Source organism: Bufo bufo, chromosome 2, assembly GCF_905171765.1.
Source record: "Bufo bufo chromosome 2, aBufBuf1.1, whole genome shotgun sequence".
In the NCBI taxonomy this organism is placed as follows: Eukaryota; Metazoa; Chordata; class Amphibia; order Anura; family Bufonidae; genus Bufo; species Bufo bufo.
Genome location: NC_053390.1, coordinates 798,496,692 through 798,503,980, shown reverse-complemented (window position 1 = coordinate 798,503,980; position 7,289 = coordinate 798,496,692). Strand labels below are relative to the sequence as shown.

Below are 7,289 nucleotides of genomic sequence, written 5' to 3'. Positions count from 1 at the left end.
GTATTGCACACCTTGTGCTTTTGGGCACTCCAGTGATGTTGCAGCTCTGAAATATGGCCAAACTGGTGGCAAGTGGCATCTTGGCAGCTGCACGCTTGACTTTTCTCAGTTCATGGGCAGTTATTTTGTGCCTTGGTTTTTCCACACGCTTCTTGCGACACTGTTGACTATTTTGAATGAAACGCTTGATTGTTCGATGATCACGCTTCAGAAGCTTTGCAATTTTAAGAGTGCTGCATCCCTCTGCAAGATATCTCACTATTTTTGACTTTTCTGAGCCTGTCAAGTCCTTCTTTTGACCCATTTTGCCAAAGGAAAGGAAGTTGCCTAATAATTATGCACACCTAATATAGGGTGTTGATGTCATTAGACCACACCCCTTCTCATTACAGAGATGCACATCACCTAATATGCTTAATTGGTAGTAGGCTTTCGAGCCTATACAGCTTGGAGTAAGACAACATGCATAAAGAGGATGATGTGGTCAAAATACTCATTTGCCTAATAATTCTGCACGCAGTGTAAATAATGAAAGGTATTTGAGAATATATTTATAATAAAGTAACATTTAAGTATTTTCATTTTCTTGATTCCTGGAGAACCCCTTTAAGTTCCAAGCCTTCACACCGAGATTGCGCCACCAAGTGGGAAGAATATTATTAGGCAGAGTAGCCCGGGTTTATCTTATTTATCGCAATTTGTGACATTAATTCGTAACAAATCAATTTTCTTGTCGAAGTTCAGTGAATTGACTAAATCGGATTTTTCAAAACATTGCTTATCACTACTTGTAGTCTATCCCCTTGACATTACCACTCAGGAGAAGCCACCGAAGAGTAAATTGTAAATTTACATGACCGGTTATTTCTTACCAGTCACCTATAACCTTATTACTAGTGACTGGAAAAAAAAAGTCTAGAAGCAAAACCAATCAGACCACCACTAGAAATGAGCCTCAAAAAATTATCCCTGTAAAATTGGGAACAGCAACAGTGCAGTGTCAGGGACACTTATTCGGCTCCCAGGTTCTGTCCGACACACAATTGTCATCAGAGTCCTCACCCTCCCTGCTACTTCTCTCAGACTGTGAGATATCATGGTTGGTTCCTTGTCCCCCTTCTCTGCTGTGCATTTGCCCCGACTGCCACTGTTGCTTCACCTTACACCAATGCCGTGGCTATGAATGCCACTATTTCCACCCCCAACACAGCTCCCAGCCTCATCCGGGATATCCTCCTAAGGGCTGCCCAAACAGTGACTGTTCTTGCATAAGTCGTTATCAGGGAGACTCTCTTGACTATCTGTTTTAGGCTGTGGTGGGATTTTCTTTCCACTTCTTAGCAAAAATTAAGGCCACCACTAGTGAGGGGCAGTGAAGAGAAATTCGAATGCTGTGACCCCTGGCTCCACAGCACAGTGTCAGACTCAGAAGTCACCTCCACACCATCCTGCTGCAACAGAGAGAGGAGTGAGCCTTACAATACACAATCTCATCATCTTTCTCATCTATGATAATCCGGTGCTTTTCCAAAACCAGCAGGGACAATTGTGACCTACTACTTCTACTTCTACTACTACTGCTTTTGGGTGGATAGCTGGTGCTGCTACTAATCACATGCTGGACCTAGGTCTTTCCTTTCGAACCCTTCCGTATCCTTGACATTTTTGGGCCTATACATAGTCACAAAAAGTATGGAAAGGTTTGCAAATCTGGTTTCTGGAAGTTAAAGACAAGGAGGCGCAATACAATGTCCTTCTCTTTCCACAAACACACTAAAAGACACTGCTACAGTCTTGACTTTGGAAATAATGTAGTTTTGGTGCCACATAATGGGCCTAATACCCTAAATGTCTTTTGGGCATTAAAATATGCAGATTCAGAAAAAAAACCCTCTCAAGTGTAAAACACAAGTTGTCAAAACTACTATGGGATTATTTCACACCAACACTTAAACTGCCTGGAGATGCCTAGGATGTGCCTGGAGATGTCAGACTTTGAACTAGTAGTTACATTTTTGAAGCTTATCCCCCCATCCCCCACAAAAAAATATTTCTGTTAAAATGGCCAAAAAAATAATAAAAAAGTTATTGCAGGTAGCTACACTGCCAGGCACAGCCAGCCTCAGCTCCTCACTTTTCACTCCATGGCTGACAGTTTTCCCTGCCTTTCCCTTCAGTGTCACTAGAATAAAAGCTTGATTGTGACTGTACACTGTCCCTAAGATCATTTTCTGTCAAACAATGCAAGACCCACCTTCATTGATAGCCCAACACAGAACGACGTTCTGCAAGTGAAGTTCCCTGCCTGCTGCAACACTGATTGGTTGATCAGGGCAGGCCCTACTCCCCACTTCCTCTTACCGGCGCACAGAGGAGAACTAGGACGTCAATCAACTGGACATGGGCGTGCCAAAGGGTGAGAAGACGGAGCCTCTAGGTGCTGCAGCAACGCCCCAGTAGCACCTAGAGGCTCTTTAGCATATTTTAAAAGTCTTTATTTTAAGAGAACGCAGAAAGGGAGTAAAAATCATACAGTTATGTTCTGCTGACATTAGCACATCGCTAATGTCAGCCAGATACATAACGATTTTTCTGATGACCCTTTAAAGTCATGTGATCACCCTTCTTATTTCTTCCTTCGGGTTTGGATGCCAGGTGTACTGGTTTGCTCTTCTCCAGTGTATTTATCATCGAGTGAGAGTCATGTCACCAGTAGCTCTCTATCAAAGTCAGCCTTAATGAGAACCTGTCACCATGAAGAACACTGCAATCTATAAGCAGCAGGTTATAGATCAGGAGGAGCTGAGCAGATTGATACACATTTTTTCTGGAAAAAGATTTTTTCATGAACCTCTGGTCTTTTTAGAGTCATGTAGGAGATCCTATCAGTGATAGTGATGCAGAGTTGGCTGTCAAAGCATACAGGGAAGGCTGTCAATCACTGAGTAGTCCCGCCCACTGGACTCCTAACCATAGAAACAGCAGAGGTGAATGAATACATTACCTCTTTTACTGAATCTGTTCTCACAAAACCCAGCTCCTCCTGCTTTATAACCTTCCGCCTGTAGACTGCACAATATTCTTGTGATGACAGGTGCCCTTTAATGGATCAGGTGTGAATTACATCATATCCTTCTGAGATCAAGCAGAACCAAGTCTCTAACAAACCACTAAATGCTCCGGTAGTTTTATTTTCATTTATGTCTATATTAAGCTTTAGTAAAAAAAATTACTTTTTTTTCTTGAGAGGAAGGAGGTTTTTGTACGGCTCTGTATCACTGTGTGAGAGGATAGCTAGCACCCTGCTGACAGTGATAATGTCCTGCATCGTCTTCTGTCACTCCTCTGATTGTTAATTTGTAATTAGATCCAGATCCAGATCCAGTGAACCGGTCTGGCACTCCTGTAAGTCGGGTATTGGCATTATAGATAAGAAGACTTGGCCGTTCTCCTGGTTTCTGTTGGTACCAGGCTATAGCATTGCCTACACCTTCACTGGTTGTACATGAGATGTCTACTGTATCTCCTGGGGACACAGAGGTATAATCTGGAGATTGGGTGAGTACAATCTCTCCACAGGATCCTGAGGAGAAAGAAGAGGAGACATGAATGGATTTCTATCCTATGTGTAATATGTCCTCTGTGCTGCTGGACGTTACACTGTGTCAGTGACTCTCACCATTATGAATAAAGATCAGTAAGACACACAGCAGAAGCCCCTGAGAAGCCATCTTTATGTCTCTGGAGTGACAGGCACAGACCATAGAGATGTCACCTGTACAATGTGTCCTATATAACAGCCGGAGTCACTGGGGAACGGCCCCTGGGAGGAAATACACAAATATATGGAAATGACCTTCTTCAGATGTGTCCTTCTGTAGAATATGTAGATGTAATGCAGATAATACCTTAAATAAAGATATAGGAGAAACCAGAATTCTCTCCCTGGTCTATTACAGACATTAGGCAATGAGTTATAAGACCATAAACATATTGAATACTAGAGGCTTAAAATATAAATCAAGAACCAGTGGTGTAGCTACCATGGAAGGAGACCACACAACTCCTGTAGAGCCTGGTGCTGAACTGCTTCTCTGTTCCTGAATAGATTCACTGCATTTTTCCATCAGCTGATTGCAAAACTATTATTTACAGCTGTCATTGAAGTCAGTGGTAACTGTATAAATTCCTATGCACTGAGCTCCACGTAGTGGTGGCTGCAGACAATTTTCTAATATACTGTTTGAAGGGGATCAGGAGATATATCAGCATATTTATCTCAGTAGTCTAGTATAAATACACAGAAAGATAATGTGTTTGGTATGAACGCCACATGTATGAAGCACATAGATGTCAGATAAAATGTGTGACGAGGAGGATGACTTTTAATAATATTGTATCTGACATTGTTGGCATTAGAGATGGCCTTGCGGTTCGTCTGGCGGTCGTTTCGCGGCGAACTTTGCTCGTTCGCGATTCGCCAAACATGCGAACATATGGCGATATTCTTTGACCCATGACACATCCATCAGGTTGGACAGGACAGCTAATTGAGACGTTTCAGCACATGGACATACCCCCAACCATATAACAGAACGCGATCTGGCAGCCATTTTACATTATGTCTTTTGCCAGTATAGGGAGAGGTTGCTGTGTGGAGCAGGGACAGACAGTTAGGGACACCAAACGCTAGCTAATAGGGGCACAAAAGTCCTTTTAAGGACTGGTATAGGTGTGCTATCGATCGGTGTGACATACTGAGGGGTGTGATATACTTATAATATACTTTCTAACATAGAAATTATCTTATGGTGCATTTGTATTGTGCAGCAGTTGTGTGCGGTTCTGCTGAGATACCGCAGGTATATAGAGGGACAAACGCTATTGGAGTAACTAATTGCAACAGGTGTGATACACCTGTTGCTCCAAAAAAACTACTTGAGGGGTGCTATATACCGTCTTCCACAAAATCCTGATTGAGGGGTGCTATATATCTGTTTCCACCAAATACTGATTGAGGGGTGCGATACACCTGCTTCCACAAAATACTGACTGAGGGGTGCTATATACCTGTTTCCGCCAAATACGGATTGATGGGTGCTATATACCTTCTTCCACCAAATACTGGCTGAGGGGTGCTATATACCTGTTTCCGCTAAATACTGACTGAGGGCTGCGATATACCTGCTTCCACAAATACTGCTCTTCTTTATGGAGCAGTATTTAGGGTCATTTAGAAAATGACAGGCAGGCCGTTCCGCAGGGATGATAGGGGTCGGGCAGGTGCACCTGGCCGGAGCCTAAGTGGGAAGTTGGAGAAGGCACGTGCAATAACTTCAAAGGGCGCACCAGAGTTGGTTGAGTGGCTCGCTCAGCCTTCCGCTTCTGCACCCTCCTCACCCTCTGTATCTGCACCCTCCTCATCCTCTGTATCTGCACCCTCCTCATCCTCTGTATCTGCACCCTCCTCACTCTCTGCTGTGTGCACCCCAAAGACATTTTTGGGGCCTGTACTGGCATACAGTTACATATTTATCCTGTGACCGCCTACTGCACCGCCAGCCACAGATTCCAAAGTTCTTTGCTGTCAGGTGAATTCCTATTGCCTAATTTTTGGGGCCTGTACTGGCCGACAGTTACATTTTTTATCTCTAGCCACATAATCACACCCTTGTCTCACTCCTCTGCCTCTCATAATGGTGGCGTATGAACCGCATTCACCATAAGGACTTAAGTTCTAATATCACAGGGTCATGTGACTATGCCCCCCACCCCGTACTGTGCCCCTCACCCCGTACTGTGCCCCCTTATACCCAGCATTGTTCCCTCTTACCACACCCTGTACTGTGCCCTCTTATATACCTTTATCCGGTCACGGTATGGCGGTGTTATCCGGTCAATGTATGGTGGTGGTATCCAATAACTGGATGGCCATAACTGTATCCCTTTCTCTGCCCACGCCATCCTTTTTTAGACCTGGCATGAGCGGGAAATATATACAGATTTCAGTGCTAAGGACCTTTAGGCCACAATCTGTGTCAGAAATACGCCTAACATGGAATTATTTCTATATAATAAATGACCACCTAATTGTATTATCATTTGGGGGTAGGGCTAATATCTTTATATCATATAGATTCTAGTGTATTATACTGTGCCCTGTATTTCCCAGTAGAAAATGATCCTTGGGAAACACAGTCCTCATCCCTGACCACCAGGACCAGATAGCGCTCTGTCAGTACATGGCGGCCTCCCCTCTCCACCACGCTGCTCCGCTGTGTACTGGTGCTTATTCTGACACTAGGGCTGGGTTCACATCCTATTTTTGCCATCCATTTAATGCAGACAAAAAATGTATGCGTTACCAGATGCCTCAGACTGATGCCGTACAGTGGCGTCCGTTCACCATACAGCTCCATGGTAGAAAAACAAATTCCGTTAACGTATGCATTTTTTTTATTAGACTCTGCAGGATACAAATACATGGAGTGCTGCACATTTGTATACAACAAACCGATAGGAAATAAAAATTTTCTAGGCTCCAGCAGGTCACATTTTTGAGAGTTTCCCTTTAAGACGCATAAAAATGGCACTGTCCATGTTGTGGGACTATTTGTGCACTTCTAGTAAGTGTTTGCTGGCTGCAAATATGACCTGAAGGTTTTTCAGGTTCGCCTGCCATTAAAGTGAATGGGGCCCGCCACGAACGCGCGGTTCGCGAACATTTGATTGCGAACGCGAGTCCGCAAATCGTCTCGGCCGATGTTCGTCCATCACCAGTTGGCCTATCCTAGTGATGTGCCACCAATGTGTGAGATGGGTAAAACGGGTTGTGCAGACCAGGTATATTGATGACCTATTGTCGAGATAAGTCATCCATATCTGATGGGCAGGGTACAACACCGGGCATCCCCGTTGATCAGCTGTTTGACGAGGAGGCAGCACTCCATGCAAATGCTTCTTCTTCTTCATTACACTACGTGTCCTCTCCTGTGGAGCCGTAGAACAGCGTAATTACAAGCACTTGCCCCATTCAAGTGAGTGCAGCGAGTACTTGTCCGTACACTGCACTAAATCTGCTCTAAATCAAAACTTCAGAGACGATGCGTGGTGTAATAAAGAGGAAGGACCGCTCTCATGGGGCGCCGTCTCCTCTTCAAACAGTGATGGGCCGGGGGTGTCGGACCCCCACTGATCTGATATTGATGACCTATCCTGACGACAGGTCATTAATATATATATATGACCTCCACAACCCCTCTAAGGATAACAAAATGAAATAAACATGG

General features: G+C 44.1%; 1 long non-coding RNA gene across 1 annotated transcript; it reads right to left on the bottom strand.

The window, feature by feature from the left end:
* Nucleotides 1-3,288: 3,288 nt before the first annotated feature.
* On the bottom strand, nt 3,289-3,744 carry LOC120990464. The gene is made up of 2 exons (XR_005776420.1): nt 3,680-3,744; nt 3,289-3,583 (listed from the first exon to the last, which is right to left on the bottom strand). It is a non-coding gene; the product is annotated as an uncharacterized LOC120990464 (long non-coding RNA).
* Nucleotides 3,745-7,289: the final 3,545 nt, after the last annotated feature.